We start from the raw sequence: 19,699 nt of genomic DNA, 5'->3' as shown, positions 1-19,699 counted from the left end.
CAGTCAAGTTTATGAACTATTTAATTAGAATACTTACAAACTATATAAATATACAGGATTAATCATCCATCTAATGATGTAGATTTGCCAAAAAAGTTTAGAAAACAATTTACTTGATTACCACAGAATAAATGAGTAATCTATTTCTATTATACACTGATATAGTTGGACAAGTGTTCTCACTAAGTGTCAGCTGTTGTGCTCTGTAGCTCTCCTCTGGTGCCTGTCACACTGAGTAATCCTTTATAAATCCATGAAGAAGGATTGTTCTAATTTTGTTGTCCATACCAAAATGTAATCCATTTAGTTATTCTCTTGCTTGTGCTATTGCTTGCTCTTCTACTTGAACCAGGGTATATACTGAATGACTAACCCAGGGACTAAGCACATACCCACAAGCTGAATCACTCCACTTAACATTGACACATAATATTTATATTCACTTTCCCATTGTTCTGTAAAGTAATTAGATAATGGCAATTAGGAGCTTTAAAACCTAACTTTTTACTAAGTCCATAGGTTTAATGCTTTTTTTTCTTTTATTAAAAACTCTCATACAGTGTTCATCTCTACACTAACCCTATTCAAGTGGTTATGGGGTTATCAAGAATATGCATTAATTCTCTCAGTTTGCTTATTTTCAGTGTTGTTTTCTATCTATTTTTTTTTATTTGATTCCACAGGAGTGAGCTTACATTAGAGGCATTTTGGAAAATTTCTGAAGAACTGTGGAAGAAACACTGTCGGGATAGTATTGAAAGTAGGTTTAATCTTGTGGGATATCTCTTTTAAACAAAGCCTCCATCAGGAAATTCTGTTTCTATTATACACTGATATAGTTGGACAAGTGTTCTCACTAAGTGTCAGCTGTTGTGCTCTGTAGCTCTCCTCTGGTGCATGAGGAAGGATTGTTCTAATTTAGTTGTCCATACCAGGACATAACATGAATCAGAGACCAAGAATTCTGTGTGTTCCATCTCATGCAGCTGTGGTAATGAATGGAAACATGAAACCAAATGCTTCCTAAAAGTAAGGCTAGAAGAACATCATTAACCTGTAATCTGTAGGGTGACAGAAATATTGGGTATGGATAATCATTTATTGGGTTAAAAAGGGGGTCAGTAATCCTTGTGGAAGTAAGTCAGGATAACAAGGACTGAGACTTGAAAATAGGATGACTGAAAGAAACAGTCCATATACAAAGCCTAGATAACCTCTTCAGTAGGCCTAACATAGAGATGAATGCTCTATTGAAGTTTTTAATTAAAAAGAAAGAAATCTATGACCATAAAGGAAAGTGAAACTTAAAGCTCTTAATATCTATAAACTAACTAAGGGGGTGAACTGGTAGAATTGTTAGTATGCCAGGCAAAATGCTTAGTGGTATTTCACCTGTCTCTATGATCTGAGTTCAAATTCCACCGAGGTTGACTTTGCCTTTCATTATTTAGGAGTCAATGAAATAAGTACCATTTGAGCAGTGTGGTCGATGTAATCCACTGAAATTACTTGCTTTGTGCCAAAATTTAAAATCAATATCTATAATCTAGGGATAGTTTGATATTGAATATAAAGAATGACTAAATGCCAAATGATAAATGTAGTGATTAGCATGAGATTAATCCAGTCAAACCATATTTACTCAGGTTCATGTAGACCAAGTGAGTAATATCATAAATACAAGAATAAATGATAGGAAAATGTCTTTTGGTATTGACAAGAGGATGAAAACAACTTTCCCTTGTGGATTTAATTAATGGTTCAGACGGAAATTCCAGGAATGTTACCAATGCAAGACACCTGAAAAAGCCTAGAGAGTGTAAGAGTTATAGTGTTGTGACTAATATGAGAACACTAGTTTGAATATATTAATAAATGATAATGATAATTCTTCATCTCAGGAATTCAGATGAAATTTATTTCTGTATATGACTGCATGTTTGGTCTTTATTGCTTCAAAGTCATGTTTGGAATGGTGGGATTAATCCAAAAGTAAATCTAGAACAAGACTAAATATATGTTTTTATACATTAGTAATTTTACCAAACACAGTGTCTTTGTTTATTTTTGAGTTTTAATCTCACCCATTCCCTAAAAAAAATGTCATTTTATATGTTTTAGTATACTAATATTAATGTTATATATAATATATATATCTCATTGGTGAGTGCCAAAATACAGGGGTAAGTTCTCAGTAAACCAACCTTACAATTTGGTTTTCATTTCACAGCTAAAACTTTTTCTTTTTTACTTACATCACTGGTACCCATATTAAAAATACAATTGCAGAACCACAGTCAGCCAGTTAGTTCTCACATAAACAGAATGTAGTTATACAGGCAAAACTACTTTACTTCATTAACATTATGGATATTTTAGGAAAGGCACAAAGGTCTAACTCTCTCTCTCTCTCTCTCTCTCTCTGATAACAAATCTTATAAACAAATATTATATAATTAGTAATTGTGTTTGCTTTTTATTCTAATTAGTTTTATCTATCATAAATTAAACATGTTTCCGAGGGTCAACTGTGACTTTCTCACACAGAACAATAAAATAAGTAACAAAAGTATACTGATAGTGAATCTAAATTACTTTGCCACCCCCACCCCTCATTATTACTCTATACTCACAAAACCTGGCCAATAATTACCTGTAGGAAGGGCGATAACTGTGCAGAAAATGATTTACAATATTTAGTTTTATTCCTTTGTTTTACGTTCAAAGAGAGTTGAGTTGGCTTTTCATTCATTCATTCATTTATTCATTCATTCAAGATAAAAATAAAAAAACTAAATACACCATAATTGGTTTGATCAAATCTTAATTTTCCATAACAAAAATTTGTCTTTATTTATTTCTTCTTGTGAAAATCCAATTTTACCTTTGGATATTTTTCTTTGAAACACTGCAATCATAAGAAGAAAACAATTATTAGAAGCATTATTATGATAGTTGAATGAACTGTGAGAATACAATACATATTTACAAAATTGTGACAGAACAAAGTCATGAATCTGTTCATTATAAATTATTTCACAGAAATATTGAAAAAAAAAAATTTGAACTGATGAACAATGTAAAAAGATAAGCAAAACCACTCATACACAAATAATAATAATAATAATAATAATAATAATAATAATAATAATAATAATAATCCCTACAGATTTGAAGTGATGGCTAGAGGAAATAAGCATAAAACCTAGTTTAGTGCAGCTCCAGAAAATGGTTTTGTCAGGGACAGCTAGGATACTTAGGAAGGTTCTTGGCATCTAAGGTTACTTGTATCCCAAAGTTAGGAATTTTTCTTTTCCAATAGTTTAATCTGTTGTGCATATATGAAATAAAATAATAATAATAATAATAATAATAATAATAATAATAATAATAATAATAATAATAATAATAAATTGCAGGTATTAAAGCATGCATTTATGAAGTATTCTAAATTATTTGGCAAATTTTTCTATTTGAAAATAATAAATGTATCAAGAAAGAACAAAGGCCTTTCCAGAGCCATATGCTCATAAGGCCAGGCTTCCTAGATTCTATGGTGTGTGTATTCTCCTCCAGGATGGAATATCAGTCCATTGCAGGATTACTCACTTTTGCCAGCTGAGTGGACTGGAGCAACATGAAATGAAATATTTTGCTCAAGAGCACAACTCATCACCTGGTCCAGGAATTGAAACCACAATTTTATGATACCTTAACCACTGTGCTACACACCTCCATATTATTATTATTATTATTATTATTATTATTATTATTATTATTATTATTATTATTATTATTATTATTATTATAATAATAATAATAATAATAATAATAATAATAATAATAATAATAATAATAATAATAATAATAATAATAATAATAATAATAATAATAATAATAATAATAATAATAATAATAATAATAATAATAATAATAATAATAATAATAATAATAATAATAACAATAACAACAACAACAACAACAACAATAATTACAAAAACAACAACAATAACCGACTTAGCTCTAAACTGCAGCTATTAACCCTTTCGATACTGTATTTATTTTGAGATGTTCTGTGTTTCTTTCAATTACTTTATATATAACAAAGAATTTAATAAAATAACTTAGTTATCATTCAGCTAGTGTTAGGAGCATAAATTGCGACTAAGGTTTGGTGGAAGATTTCAATTCAAAACTTATGAAAACAAGACATTTGTACTCAGAGCCAGAACTGGTTTCAGCTGGGTTGGTAACGAAAGGGTTAAAGCATGCATTTATGAAGTTTTCTAAACTCTTTAGCTAATTTTTCTTTTTGGAAATAATTTTTTATATTTTCATTATTTAAATTAATGTATGATATGGCATATTTTATGAGATTTGTTTTGTTTAGTTCTTTTTCCCCTCCTTTTATTATCAATTCTGTAGATTGTAACAGGGTTATGACCAAATTGAAACTTAAATTTATGTACATCTACTAGAAATAAAATCCATGCTGACACACTCACTGTTAGAGCTTATTTTCTGAATTGTCTTGTAAAAGTTAAATTGACACTCAGAGTGTATTCCCTGAGTTTGTGGTGACTATGGAACTTTTCTTGAGTTTACTGTGTTTAAAAGCAAAGCATACAAATCTATATTGCCTTAGTTCATCTAACCACTGTGCATAACAACCAGATCATTAACAGATTTTACACTGTGTAGCAAAATTTAATTTATTTTTCTTTTGTTTTTGGTCAGTAAGTGTTATTTCCTGTTTGCTTCTATCTAGAAATCATAGAAAATGACTTATTCAGTATTCTCTTCAAACTTTGCTTTTGTGACCTGGACATCAATGTTTTGTAACTAACTTATTTTCCATTATGTCTCAGATAGATTCAGCACTGAGTTACTGAAACAGGAATATTGTTATAGTAAATATTCTGCTCAATACCATAGATTTTACTTGTCAGTTGCTTAACCTTAACCACTTGAGCATGTCCATTAGTAGCTGACAATATGTGCATCTTTGATCACAGGCAGGAATAGTGGAGGAGTATCATATCCATGTGTTAAGAGGAATTCTTTGGGGTTTAAACAAATGCAAGAAAAGCAAAGTTTGAAGGAAAAATTTGTCATTTTTCATACTTTCTGGAGATAAGTAAATAGGAAATAACAGTTGCTACTCAAGGACAAAAATTGTTACACAGTCTTTTCTATGGTACCCCCTGCAAAGCATATGGTCTTTATAGATGAGTGGCTGGTGGCAGGAAAACCAATCAACTGTAAAAGCTATTGTTTGTTCATTTGCTTTTATAACTGTTTTTCCATGTTAGAAATGGTTAGATGTATTACTGAGGAATTGTTTTATAATCAGATGCCTTTTTTGTCATTAATCCTTACCTGTTTTTCAAGGGCTTGCTAATTTCACGTTTCTTTGAAGGTGCAAAACCAGCAGATGATTTGCTGACAGAAAATGATGACAGCAACACTGCTTGTAGTGAGCAACTTTTGAAGAGAGCAAATGTAAACAAACACATATGCACATACACACATCATGCATATATATAACCTTTTACTTTTACTTGTTTCAATAGACACAGGCAACTAGATAGATATAAAGACATCAACAGACGGACAGACAGACAGACAGGTGGGCAAATAAACAAACAAATAGACAGACAGATGGATAAATAGACAGATAAATAAACAGACAAATAGACAGGTAGACAGACAGACAAATAAACAAACAAATAGATAGAGAGAGACAGACAAATAGACAGATAGAAAGAAAGACAGGCAGGCAGACAGACAGATAGACAGGCTGGCAGACAGACAGACAGACAGACAGACAGATAGTCAGACAGATGGGTATAGATGGATACACATCTGTACATGAGAAACTGTTTTCAGTTTCTGTCAACCAAATTCACTCTCAGGGCTTTTGTCAACCTGGTTTTATAGTAGCAGACACTTCTACAAAATGTTGCACTGTGGGACTAAACCAGAAACCACATGGTTAGGAAATTTACTTCTTAACCATACAGCCATATTCCTGGGATGATTACAGTGCAGTCCATAGTATCCGTGGGCATCAGGTTGATCATCTTCATGGATTCATTTGTTCAGGTGATTTGTGGAAATGTGCGTAGTGATGCATTAAATGTTTATAAATTCCATCCAAGGATCATTGTTGCTGTTGTTGTTGTTGTTGTTATTGTCATCATCATCATCATCATCATCATCGTTTAACATCCGCTTTCCATGCTAGCATGGGTTGGACGATTTGACTGAGGACTGGTGAAACCAGATGGCTACACCAGGCTCCAATCTGATTTGGCAGAGTTTCTACAGCTGGATGCCCTTCCTAACGCCAACCACTCTGAGAGTGTAGTGGGTGTTTTTACGTGCCGCCAGCATGAAGGCCAGTCAAGGGGTACTGGCAACGGCCATGCTCAAAATGGTGTATTTTATGTGCCACCCACACAAGAGCCAGTCCAGGGGCACTGGCAACGATCTCGTTCGAAAATCCTTACACATGTCACGGGCACAAGTGCCATGAAACATCCCATGCAGGAATAGATGAAGAAATGGATAAGAAACAGACTAAAAAAACTATCTGATGAAGGGTCTAAGGGTCTAGAGATGGCACTTGGTATAGATTAAATCAAAGTTTTCCAAGCTAATGCGATTGTTTTACAGATGTCAATAGATTACAGATGAAACATAATCCTAAAGACTAAAGGAATAGTGTGTGCATGTGTATGTCCATGCATATATGTGTGATGCAGGCTCGATATGAAAGCACGAAGATGAAATATAAATTTGAGTTACATATTTTATAACAATAACAAAATAGAAGAAGGCAGCCAGATGACAGAATTGTTAGCATGCCAGGCAAAATACTTAGCAGCATCTTGTCTGTCTTTACATTCTGAGTTAAAATTCTACTGAGGTTGACTTTGCCTTTCATTCTTTAGGAAGTTGATAAAATAGTACCAGTTAAGCACTGGAGTCAATGTAATCGACTCACCCAATCCCTGAAATTGCTGGCCTTGTGCTAAAATTTGAAATTAATTAGTGAACCAACTGAAAACTTTCATGTTATTGGTTAAACCACTCTTTTTCTAATTTGGAAAAACTAGGCACTTTGTTTCTAACTAGAAGATGATGAATTAAACTGTACATTCAGACAAGGTACTTCGTTGTATTTCTTTAAATAATTCAGCAAAGATGCCTTACAGCAACAAAGGTTTAAAACAAAAATACCTTCTACTAAGGTAGTCAAAATACAAAATAAATATTATAAGGTACGATTAAACTGCTTTCAGACACTGGAGAATTTCCCTTAAAATTCAAGAGGCTGTTGAGGTTTTTTTTTGGGGGGGGGGGGGGGGGGGCTTTGTTTTGATTTTTTTTTTTTTTGTAAAGAGGCAGGAGCCTGTTAAATATTCACAGGCCCTTCTTTGGTTCTATGGTCCCCAGACCAATATACTAGCTGAACCCCACACCCAGCCAGAAGCAAAAGTGAAAATGAATACAGTAAATTTTCTTTCCATAAAAGAAAAAATCAATTTTACCCAGAATTACTTGCTACAAAGGTTAACAACAGTAAAATAAATAAATGTATAAAAATGAAAAAGAAGTTATAAAACATTTATAACCAGTTTGTACAAATCACCTCAACTCAGCCCTGCTTGTATTATGTCAGTACAATCATAATGTACTACCAAGAAAGAAATTACTTGGCTGCAAGGGAGCAGCATTGTTCAATTGTATGATAATCACACTAAAAACGATAATGCAAGTTTATACTCACAGCTTTAGATTTGAGGTATGCAAATTGAAGAATATCTATCTATCTATCTATATATATATCATCATCATCATCATCGTTTAACGTCCGCCTTCCATGCTAGCATGGGTTGGACGATTTGACTGAGGACTGGTGAAACCGGATGGCAACACCAGGTTCCAATCTGATTTGGCAGAGTTTCTACAGCTGGATGCTCTTCCTAACACCAACCACTCAGAGAGTGTAGTGGGTGCTTTTACGTGTCACCCGCACGAAGGCCAGTCAGGCGGTACTGGCAACGGCCACGCTCAAAATGGTGTATTTTATGTACCACCCGCACAAGAGCCAGTCCGGGGGCACTGGCAACGATCTCGCTCGAAAATCCTACGAAGGCCAGTCATATATATATATCTATATATATATACAGTTGAGGGAACCCGTGGAAGAGGTAGGCCCAGGAAGACCTGGGCTGAGGTGGTGAGGCAAGACCTTCATACATTGGGCCTCACCGAGGCGATGACTACTGACCGAGACCTTTGGAAATGTGCTGTGCGTGAGAAGACCCAGCAAGCCAAGTAAGATCGTTGCCAGTGCCCCATGACTGGCTCTTGTGCGGGTGGCACATAAGATGCACCATTTTGAGCGTGGCCGTTGCCAGTACCGCCTGACTGGCTTCCGTAGGATTTTCGAGCGAGAACGTTGCCAGTGCCCCTGGACTGGCTCGTGCGGGTGGCACATAAAAGACACCATTTCGAGCGTGGCCGTTGCCAGTATCGCCTGACTGGCCTTCGTGCAGGTGACACGTAAAAGCACCTACTACACTCTCTGAGTGGTTGGCGTTAGGAAGGGCATCCAGCTGTAGAAACTCTGCCAAATTTAGATTGGAGCCTGGTGTTGCCATCCGGTTTCACCAGTCCTCAGTCAAGTCGTCCAACCCATGCTAGCATGGAAAGCGGACGTTAAACGATGATGATGATGATGATATATATATATATATGTATATATATAAATGATATATGAGAATATGCATGTATACATATGTTGTTGTTGTTGGCACTCTGTCGCTTACGACGTCAAGGGTTCCAGTTGATCTGATCAACGGAACAGCCTGCTCGTGAAATTAACATGCAAGTGGCTGAGCACTCCATAGACACGTGTACCCTTAACGTAGTTCTCGGGGATATTCAGTGTGACACAGTGTGACACAGTGTGACAAGGCTGACCCTTTGAAATACAGGTACAACAGAAACAGGAAGAAAGAGTGAGAGATGTATACATACATTTATGTACATACTGTAATGCATTGATGTCTGATACTCGGGAATTATACACAAAACCACAATCAACTTGATCTTACATGACATTATTTCATTTTCCACAGAGTTACTTGGTGGCTATACCCATCTGCTAACTCCTAGTTGTCTAATTAGAATATTAACACTTTCTTATTGTAATGTATAATGCAACCTAATCTATATTCTGTGTTTCATCATCATCATCATCGTTTAACGTCTGCTTTCCATGCTAGCATGGGTTGGACGATTTGACTGAGGACTGGTGAACCAGATGGCTACACCAGGCTCCAATCTGATTTGGCAGAGTTTCTACAGCTGGATGCCCTTCCTAACGCCAACCACTCCGAGAGTGTAGTGGGTGCTTTATGAAAAATGAATTACAAAGCATCAAAGCAGAAAATGTTTTGCAGTATTTGTTTCAGCTTTTACTTTCTGAATTTAAATCTCACTGAGATCAATTTTGTCAATAAGTAAAGTACTGGGATTGATGTAATGGAATATCATAACCAACTAAAATTGTTCGCTTTATGCTAAAATTTGAAACTATGCGAACTGAATATAAGAACTGTATTAAATTTGCATGCATGATTATGATGAACAAGTAAATTTTTCTTGAAAGTTGACAAAAGAACAGGCGTAGGAGTGGCTGTGGGGTAAGTAGTTTGTTTACCAACCACATGGCTCCGGGTTCAGTCCCACTGCGTAGCACCTTGGGCAAATGTCTTCTACTATAGCCTCGGGCTGATCAAAGCCTTGTGAGTGGATTTGGTAGACGGAAACTAAAAGAAGCCTATCGTATATATATGTATATATATGTATATATATATATATATATATATATATATATATATATATATATATATATATATATATATATATGTATATATATATATATATATATATATATGTATGTATGTATGTGTGTGTATATATGTTTGTGTGTCTGTGTTTGTCCCCCCACCCAACATCGCTTGACAGCTGATGCTGGTGTGTTAACGTCCCTGTAACTTAGCAGTTCGGCAAAAGAGATTGATAGAATAAGTACTAGGCTTACAAAGAATAAGTCCTGGGGTCGATTTGCTCGACTAAAGGCGGTGCTCCAGCATGGCCAAGTAAAAGAGTAAAAGATATCTAAAAGGTAAAAAGATTGTCTCAGTAAAGACTGAACTCAAAAAAAACCCAAAAAAACACCTGGATATTGGGAAATAGGTGTTTACAGTCTTCTCAAACCAGCTTTCATTTCAATCATTTTATTCTTTTCTTCTGTGTACAGAGGCTCCATTATGTCTGGGTTTTTAAAAAATATTTTTAGCTGCTTGCAGGTGATTGGTAGTAGCAAAAGGCTGCATGAACTTGAGCTTGCTGCATGAAAATAAGTTCTGCTCTAGATTAAATGACTTCTTCATTTCATATAGGCGTGGTCTTGTGAGCAACTGGCACTCCGTCGCTTACGATGTCGAGGGTTCCAGTTGATCCGATCAACAGAACAGCCTGCTCGTGAAATTAAAGTGCAAGTGGCTGAGCACTCCACAGACACGTGTACCCTTAATGTAGTTCTCGGGGATATTCAGCGTGACACAGTGTGACAAGGCTGACCCTTTGAATTACAGGCACAACAGAAACAGGAAGTAAGAGTGAGAGAAAGTTGTGGTGAAAGAGTACAGCAGGGTTCGCCACCATCCCCTGCCAGAGCCTCGTGAAGCTTTAGGTGTTTTCGCTCAATAAACACTCACAACGCCCAGTCTGGGAATCGAAACCGCAATCCTATGACCGCGAGTCCGCTGCCCTAACCACTGGGCCATTGTGCTTCCTGTGAGCAACTGGAACATGACTATAACACACCTTTTGGGGAGTTACTGAGTAATACATTATCTTATGTGTCTGTTCTTTTTTTTCTTTTGATACAGTGTTGTGTGACCCAAGTGAGATTCAGCTGCTGTTATTTGCAAGTCAATTTATCACATAGAGGCTCACTCATTGTGACTGTGTTCTTCGTAGTTTGCTGTGGAGAGCCAAGGGTTCAGATAGAATATGACAGATTTGTGATCTTAGAACAGTTGATAAAACGGTTGAATGGTTTTCATTCTTATACTTTCTTTACTTGTTTCAGTCATTTGACTGCGGCCATGCTGGAGCACCGCCTTTAGTCGAGCAAATCGACCCCAGGACTTATTCTTTGTAAGCCTAGTACTTATTCTATCGGTCTCTTTTTGCCGAACCACTAAGTTACAGGGATGTAAACACACCAGCATCGGTTGTCAAGCGATGGTGGGGGGACAAACACAGACACACAAACACACATACATATATATATATATATATATATATATATATATACGACGGGCTTCTTTCAGTTTCTGTCTACCAAATCCACTCACAAGGCTTTGGTTGGCCGAGGCTATAGTAGAAGACACTTGCCCAAGGTGCCACACAGTGGGACTGAACCCGGAACCATGTGGTTGGTAGGCAAGCTACTTACCACACAGCCATGCTGTTGTTTACTTAAAAGTTTAAAGTGAAAGATGTTGTCATTCAGGTTTTCTCAAGAAAATAAAAGAATCACAGAAACTTTTAACATTTGCCAATGTAGGTCAGTACTATTATCAATGGTATTGCATAGAAGACACTTGCTAAAGGTGTCATACAGTGCAATTGAACCTCAAACCACATGGTTGGGAAACAAGCTACTTAACCACACAACCATGCCAAGATCCAGGATAGTAGATTTACTGAATTGTTAGAACAATAGATAAAATGCTTTGCAGTAATTTCTAACAGTCTCATTACATTCTTTATTGAAATGTCACCAAAGCTGATTTTAACTTTCATTCTTCCATGCTTGATAAAATAAGTACCAGCCAAATACTGGAGGTTGATTATATCAACAGCAAGCTGTTATATGATGCCTGCATATGGTGGTTCCAGTGACTAAAGAACTTCTTGGAGCCCTACAGGCAATGATGCTTTGTGTCATACAAAGGCATTGACACACTAAGGAGTTGTCAAAGAGCTCCGTGTGTTTAGGAGCTTAATGCTTATCTATGTGTAATGTGCTATGCATGTAAGTTAACTATGCAGAAGCCACAGTGCTTTGCTTTGCTTTGCACAGGAAGCTATAATACTGATAAGATGGCCCTGATTGCATCTGAAGAGATACTTAACATAAGTGTCCAATGATCCAGAAATGATAATATACACACATGCACATGCATGCACACATGCACACAAACACACATGCACATGCATGCATGCACACGCGCGCATGCACACACACAAACACACACACCACACACACACATGCATGCATACATACTCACACACACACACACAGAGTGAAACCTAGTTAATCTCCTTTTATCATACTTAACATTCAAACATTCTGGAATGGAGTTAATTATCTATTTGTTCATTTAATTATTTTTTTTATTTCAGTCTTATCCTTTGTACAACAGTCTACAATATAATTGTGTTTAGTGTGATGCTATGCAGAAATATATATATATATATAAAACAAATAAACACCATCGGGCAGGTGTAAGTATATCAGGAAATTATGTGTGCTGTGCAGTTTTCATTTGTATTTAAGCTACAGTCCTTCTGGCACAATATCTCCAATAACCACCAGCAAAGTCATAATATACTTCTACACAATTATTTGACAGCCAAAACAAAACACACACAAAAAAAAAAGGAAAAAATAAAGAAAATATTGAGAGCACCCTGGATTAAAATAAATCAGAGCTGATCCAGGCAAAACAATAACAACAACAACAATGCTTTCTACCTGCAATCAATAGCCTATTCAGGATGTAGAGCTTTGACAAGAAAGCCTTCAATAGAAGCATAACAATTTTACTTCCTTCTATGACTTTGTATAATACGTAGTTATCTGAGGTGGAGAGCTGGTGGAATTAACATGCCAGGTGAAATGTTAGCATGCCAGGTGAAATGCTAAGCAGCTTTTCTTCTAGCTTCACATTCTGAGTTCAAATTCTGCTGAGGTCAACTTTACTTTTCACCCTTTCAGGGTCAATGAATTAAATACCAGTTGAGCACTGGGGTTTACATAATCGACGAACACTCACCTCCACCGACAGAATTTCAGGCTTTGTGCCTGTAGCAGTTGTTTGTATTGAAGAGAATAAAAAATGGGTGTGTGTTAAATGTGTCAGATTGCTTACAGAAGGATTGTGTGTTTATATCAACTGATTTATTATTTCTGAAAAGAAATCTTAATTCTGAATAAACTTCAGTTTATAATAGCTATGTAAAATAAGGTGCCAGTTACTATCATGAGGAAATTATCTGTAAAAAGACTACCAATAGGCATGGCTGTGTGATTTTGGAGTCACTCTCATTGCATGGCACCTTGGTCAAGTGTTTTCTACTACAGCGCTGAGCTGACCAATGCACTGTGAGTGAATTGATAGATAGAAACTGTTAGGAAGCTTGTCATATGAATATATATATATATATATATATATATATATATATATATATATATATATATATATATATATATATATATATATATATATATATCGTAATGGTAAGACAAAAGAATGAAAAAGACCTTGATATGTAAATGAAAGAATTTATCTGTAAATAATATGTGACAATTATTTGGTTGCCATAATAAGACTACGAGTTTCGGATGTCAGGACAAAAACCTGCTCCAGTATCTCATCAGTTATTGAGGCAATCAAAATATGCTATGAAAATGACTGTTAAACAAGGGGAAATTACTACAAAAATGACCGTTATTAAGACAAAAGCGCTACTAGGATGACCGTTAAACAAGGGAAAAAAAACCGAAGAGGAGGAAGTAAAAAGTAAAGAAATAAAAATGCTCCCTGAAAGGGAAGGTGGAGGTGGTGCAGGTGTATATTGCATCTGTTATCACCTACCGTCTGACTGTTGTCCCTTGCTCTGATTTGTGGCTAAGCAAGTTGGCACGCCTTCTCTTCCGCTTTTTGTGGAGGGGAGGAAAACCCACATGTGAGGTGCTCTGTTTGTTTCCAAGAACCACTAAAGGGCGGGTTAGGGATGCCACGGCTAATGATGTGCAGGCATGAGCTGAGGCTAAGGCATCTCTGACTCTATCTGAATGGTGACCAGGTGTAGAATTCGCTAGCAGAGGAATTCTTTCCATGACTGGCTTCCTTGGAGGAACTCAAACCTGACTTCATTAAAAAACATAACACGAATGAATGGCAAAATGAGTGCCGACAGGCATTCATGCTAATCCATAAGGTGGGCAAGGCCAGCAATGGGAATACCACCTCAGTATTCTATAGAGGGCTGGTAGAGTTTAAGAGCGATGACATTCTAGGAGAAACTCTGGGGCTCGATGAGAGCCAGCTAGCCAACCTGTTTCAAAGAACTTTCAGGCCGGGGTACTTGGATAACTATCAGAAATCCCTGACCTGGCAGTGCTATAGGAGCACGTTACCTGTTTGCGACAAATTGTCTAAGCATGGAATGCCTGTGCCACTGGCATGTCCAAGGCGCGGGCAGGACGATGAAACCATTCTGCGCGTTCTTGTACAGCGCCAGGAGCTTTCAGGCTTGATAATTTACGTAGAACACGTGTTGTTACATCTAGGAAGAGTACAGCTGTCTGCTGAGTACATGATCAAGATTGTACCACCATCCGGACTATCAAAGGAAGGTGAGGCATGTTTTTTTTATGTACAGTCACAGTGTTGAAAGAGTGTGTATGGAGAACTAGAATGAAAGGAGACATGGCGGGAACTTTCATCTCTGGCCCTGGTTTGCTATATTACTTCAGATATCATCTGAAGAGCATGGGTTGGACAGTTTGACCAGGGCTGGTAAGCTGAGGGGCTACACCAGACTCCAGTCTGATTTGGCATGGTTTCTACAGCTAGATGCTCTTCCTAATGTCCACCATTCTGAGAGCGTAATGGGTGCTTTTATGTGCCACCAGCACGAGTGCCAGTTGTGTAACACCAGTATCTTCCACGACTATGATTTCAGAGTCTCAGTCATTTTCCATTGTCTCTGTTAGGCCAAATGCTCAAAAGGTGCTTTTTACATGTCACTGGCATAGGTGCTAGTTATGTGACACTGGCATAGGCCACATTGTGTCTATGAGGCCCAACACTTGATTGGTACTTTTTATGTGCTACCTGCACAGTTATGTGACATCAGTTATGCGACACCAGCATCGGCCACTGGCTTTATATCAACAGAAACTGAAACAACTGGAAATTTTCAGGAAGTGACATTGTATCTTACCATACCAAATGATAACAATTTTCCTTTTGATATTTATTTGATGCACACCATTGTTATAATTACATTTCCTTCTTCATATCAAGTGAAACAGCTTGCATTTTTCAGAAAATGAAACTAGTGATGATTTTCAAATAAAAACAAAATACATTTCAAATGCAAATGAAAATATATATTAAGTTATAAAAATAAATTGATAAATAAATGTATTGCAGCTCTAACCCCCATGTCATGTGTCTGGTTTAAAAAATTAAAACAGTAAATTATTAACAATAAAATCATTGATCTCAGATCCTATCTATTTTCAGATTCAGAATCTGGTATGCAAAAGAAAATCTGAAGCTCTCTTATATGATGTTTTTTAGAAACAAAATGATGCGTTAGTGTGCGCGTGTGCCTACATTGAAATGCTTTAGTGCCAATTTCTCAATCATACAAATCTAAAAGTTTCGGTACACCAACGGAAAAGGCCTGCCATAAGACCACATTCTGAGACATGTTATTGTCACCATTGCCTTCCCTATGAATGACTGATGTAATAGTCCACTATGACAGAAATGATACTAGTAACATTTGTTAACAACAAAACTGTTTTTAATTTGAGATCAGACAATGAGACCCGCCAAAAATACGAGAAAGTTGACTTTGCCTTTCATCCTTTCAGGATTGATAAAATAAGTACTAGTTGAATGTGTAACCAGTTCACTTGATCATACAACTGGAATGATCACCCTAGAAACAGACGAAAATCCATTTCCTTTATTTTTGTTTACTTATACACATCAGCAAATGAGCCAATGAGGTAATTTCTGTGCAGTTGTTCAATTTGCTAGAAATAACAGCCAAATCTCCCTCACACTACACTCTAACATTTTAAAAACGAAGGACACATTCAATTATGTTGACGTACATCTTCAAATAAAAATACAGGGCGATCTTACGATACCAGTTATGAGGCTGTCAACCAATCACTGACGTCTATTCAGCTGAATAGAGTTACTGCTGGGCGGTCATAAAAATGTTATTCCCTGTGACATATTTCATCCGGTTTAATCGTAATTTATACGCATATATTGTTTATATAATAAATTACGCTGTGCGTATCTATGTGTGTAACAATTTTAGAGTTCGGATTCTAGAGTTAGGGTTAGTTTTAGGGTTAAGGTTAGGGGATTAATACGATAGACACCGTTACAGCGCTAACTGTTTTCAACTGAATAGACGTGAGTGATTAGTAGAAATTATCGAAATAAGACAATTTTTTACATGAAATAAATTCGAATACAAAAATATTTTTCTGTTCTATAACACAAAATAGATAAGTATACGAAGTTTGAAAGTCTTTCCGTACCAAAAACACTACATAAAACATAAATGAAAACTGGCGCCCCCGTTTTAAAATAGATCCCCTTCGTCTGTTTCCCTCGGCAGGTCTCGCACCATGAGCAAATTGGTTTAACTGATAAACCACTTTACATTAGTCAAATTTAAATTTGTATAATTAAACTTGTATACCGGAAGACTGAATTTTTTTCTTTGCAGCCAACTTGACATTTAAGGCGCAATTTGTTGTGTTGTTGCTGCTAATTATTCTTGTATTTGGACTCATAAAATAAAATTTAAAAAAGAAAGTAAGAATTTCTCTTGTTGCCTCTATGCAGTTGCTTGGCTTGCTAGAAATAGCAGCCAAATGTCTCTAAAAATGATAAACAATCTGATACAGTCCCACCCTCTCATCTTAACACAAAAGTCGACAACAGTAGCTGCACAAAAAATATTCATTGCACCAAAAAACATACCCCATAATAAAGAAAAAGATTGCAGCAGTGCATAAAAAGATTAGTTTTCTCCGTCACCACCTGAGAAAAATTATAAGTTATAAACTTTAAATGCAAATATGTCCTTTGGGGAGGCTTGTAGCTGTTATTGTTTGAGCCAGTACTTCAATTTCTCAAACATTTTTCATAACGAGCACTTGCAACAATCCTTTTACATTGGCATATATATGCACACAGATATCAGGTTGTTGACTAAACAATCCAGATGCAGTGGTCGTTTTTATTGTGCATAGGGAAATATCTGCAAACTTCGACAATGTTTTTTAAGGCGCAATTTGTTGCTGCTAATTATTATTTTAGAAATAACACATTTCTAAATCTCTCAGAGAGATTTGATGCGATAAAGTTGTTGTATATTGCCAACTTAATGTGACAATCCTAATAAGGGAATATACTACTGCTGTTTAGCCCTAGGAAGCTGGACCGCTTCCTGTCGGCCTTGACACATTTACTGTGTCCTTATGTTTGCGAGGGGGAGACAAACTCCTCCACCCAGCCTAGCCAGCATTCAGGGACATGTTTCTGAGTCTTTGCTCGTCATCAGCCTGAAGTAGCATGACCAGCTGGTTTTACTAATACTTTAGTTTTTTGTTTATAATATACATGCATAAGTGGTATATAATAGGTTTCGTTTATCTACTTATTCACATTTCAAAGTCTATTTTTGTGGAAGTTGCTAACAAGCCGTTTATCACAATACAAGCACACAGCTACAATGCTGAAAAAAAATAGGACAGTTTAACAATCAGACTGAGGGAACCTAGTTTCCAAAGCAAAGTCGTAAACATATAATTGGGACAGAGTGTGTGTACGTGGGAAAATCTGCATATGATCTCATTAAACGACTTTCAATTTAGAGTAGAAAGAAAACTAGAACTCTGAAGGCAATTGCTTTAGTAGGTGAGAACAATTCCAACTGGACTGAGTCAAGGTCGAATGAAAGTGAATTTCAGAAGCCATAATTTAATCCTACATTCAAGTAGCTCCTTAGGCCGAACTGGTTACGACATTCTAGATACCTTAACCATCCAGGAGGGTTTCAAAGCATACAGAAGCACATGATGTGGCAGAAGAGGGGTATCCAGAAGTCATGAGTTGGACGCAGGTCAGTCCCTTTACAGTGTCAGAAGTTAAGAACAGAAACTCTTGCACGAGGGTGGGGTACTTCTTCACTGAAAACCTGCTGCTCAGCTCGGCCTAGACTTTCTTACAGCAGAACTGCATTGTTTTTTCTTTTTTCAAAGTTAATTATTTAAATAGAAGGCAAGACTAAAATACAGAATAAACTATACCGATGTCTACCGCTTTTTACCGTCCCCTTTGCCTCAGAGGCCTTTAAACATACACAACTGCCCCTCCTTTATTCTGGTGCGGTAACGCCCACTTTGAAGGGATTTGTTTAACCCCCCAGCTCAATTCTAATAGATCAAATCTATGGTCAGGCATACTAGCCGAGACCATTCACCTTTTATGAGGTATTGTATATCCCAGAATACATTAACTAACGTACTTTTTTTTAAAAAAAGCAGTAGGATGTTGTTTGAGAGAGTTACAACTGCACTTTCAAGCAGGTCAAATGACCATATATAGGACCGCTTTGTTTGTTATTTTAACGAGCGGTATGTGCTTCACTCAAGTGTTTACACTGAAACTTTAAATGTTATTTGCTAAATATGGGACATCTTTAAATGCCATAACGATATATAAATTTTATATATATATTTGCTAAATACAGCATTAACACAATTTTATCTTTGTTTATTCATGTCAATTAAATTAAATCAGGAGTACTTTCCATAAAGTCATATCACATTTTTTTAGTTTTTTTTTTTTAATGAGCAAGTATTTCAAATTCCACTGCCTTGACATACTTTAAATTTGTTACCATCTAGCTTTCGATGTAAACAACATAAAACGTAAGTGGCAATTCTATACAATAATACCAGAAAACATCTGTTTTGATCTGCTTTGCATATATATATATATATATATATATATATATATGTATGTATGTGTGTGTGTGTGTGTGTGTGTGCGCGTGTTCTTTTATTTGTTTCAGTCATTTGACTGTGGCCATGCTGGAGCACCTGGGGCGCCGCCTTTAGTCGAACAAATCAACCCCAGGATTTATGCTTTGTAAGCTTAGTACTTATTCTAATGGTCTCTTTTTGCCGAACCGCTAATTTACGGGGACGTAAACACACTAACATCGGTTGTCAAGCGATGGTGGGGAGACAAACACAGACGCGCGCGCGCACACACACACACATCTATATATTCTTTTATGTTTCAGCCAGATGGGAGTGGTTATGCTGGAGCACTATATATATATATATATATATATATATATATATATATATATATATATATATATATATATATACGACAGGCTTCTATCAGTTTCTGTCTACCAAATTCACTCACAAGGCTGTGGTCGGCTCGAGGCTATATTAAAAGACACTTGCTCAAGGTGTCACTAAACCCGGAACCATGTGGTTGGTAAGCAATCTACTTACCACACAGCCACTCCTGCACGA

The 19,699-nt window shown here is 36.3% G+C and overlaps 2 protein-coding genes across 3 annotated transcripts in view; one reads left to right on the top strand and one right to left on the bottom strand.

Annotated features, from left to right (window-relative positions):
• LOC106875820 (alpha-crystallin A chain) overlaps nucleotides 1-16,959 on the top strand; it is a 72,001-nt gene extending 55,042 nt beyond the window's left edge. Inside the window, exon 4 of one of the 2 annotated variants that reach the window (XM_052969705.2) lies at nucleotides 15,633-16,959. The gene's annotated coding sequence lies outside the window, so the exon portion shown is untranslated. Of the gene's footprint in view, nucleotides 1-5,419; nucleotides 6,161-15,632 lie in introns of those variants that run through there. The other variant, XM_089355363.1, reaches the window with a different exon arrangement.
• The window catches only part of LOC106873894 (uncharacterized), a 155,791-nt gene that overhangs the window by 120,232 nt on the left and 15,860 nt on the right, over nucleotides 1-19,699 (bottom strand). The window lies entirely within an intron of this gene.

Source organism: Octopus bimaculoides, chromosome 7 (genome assembly GCF_046866305.1).
Source record: "Octopus bimaculoides isolate indiv1 chromosome 7, ASM4686630v1, whole genome shotgun sequence".
In the NCBI taxonomy this organism is placed as follows: Eukaryota; Metazoa; Mollusca; class Cephalopoda; order Octopoda; family Octopodidae; genus Octopus; species Octopus bimaculoides.
This window is presented reverse-complemented; position numbering and strand designations above follow the sequence as displayed.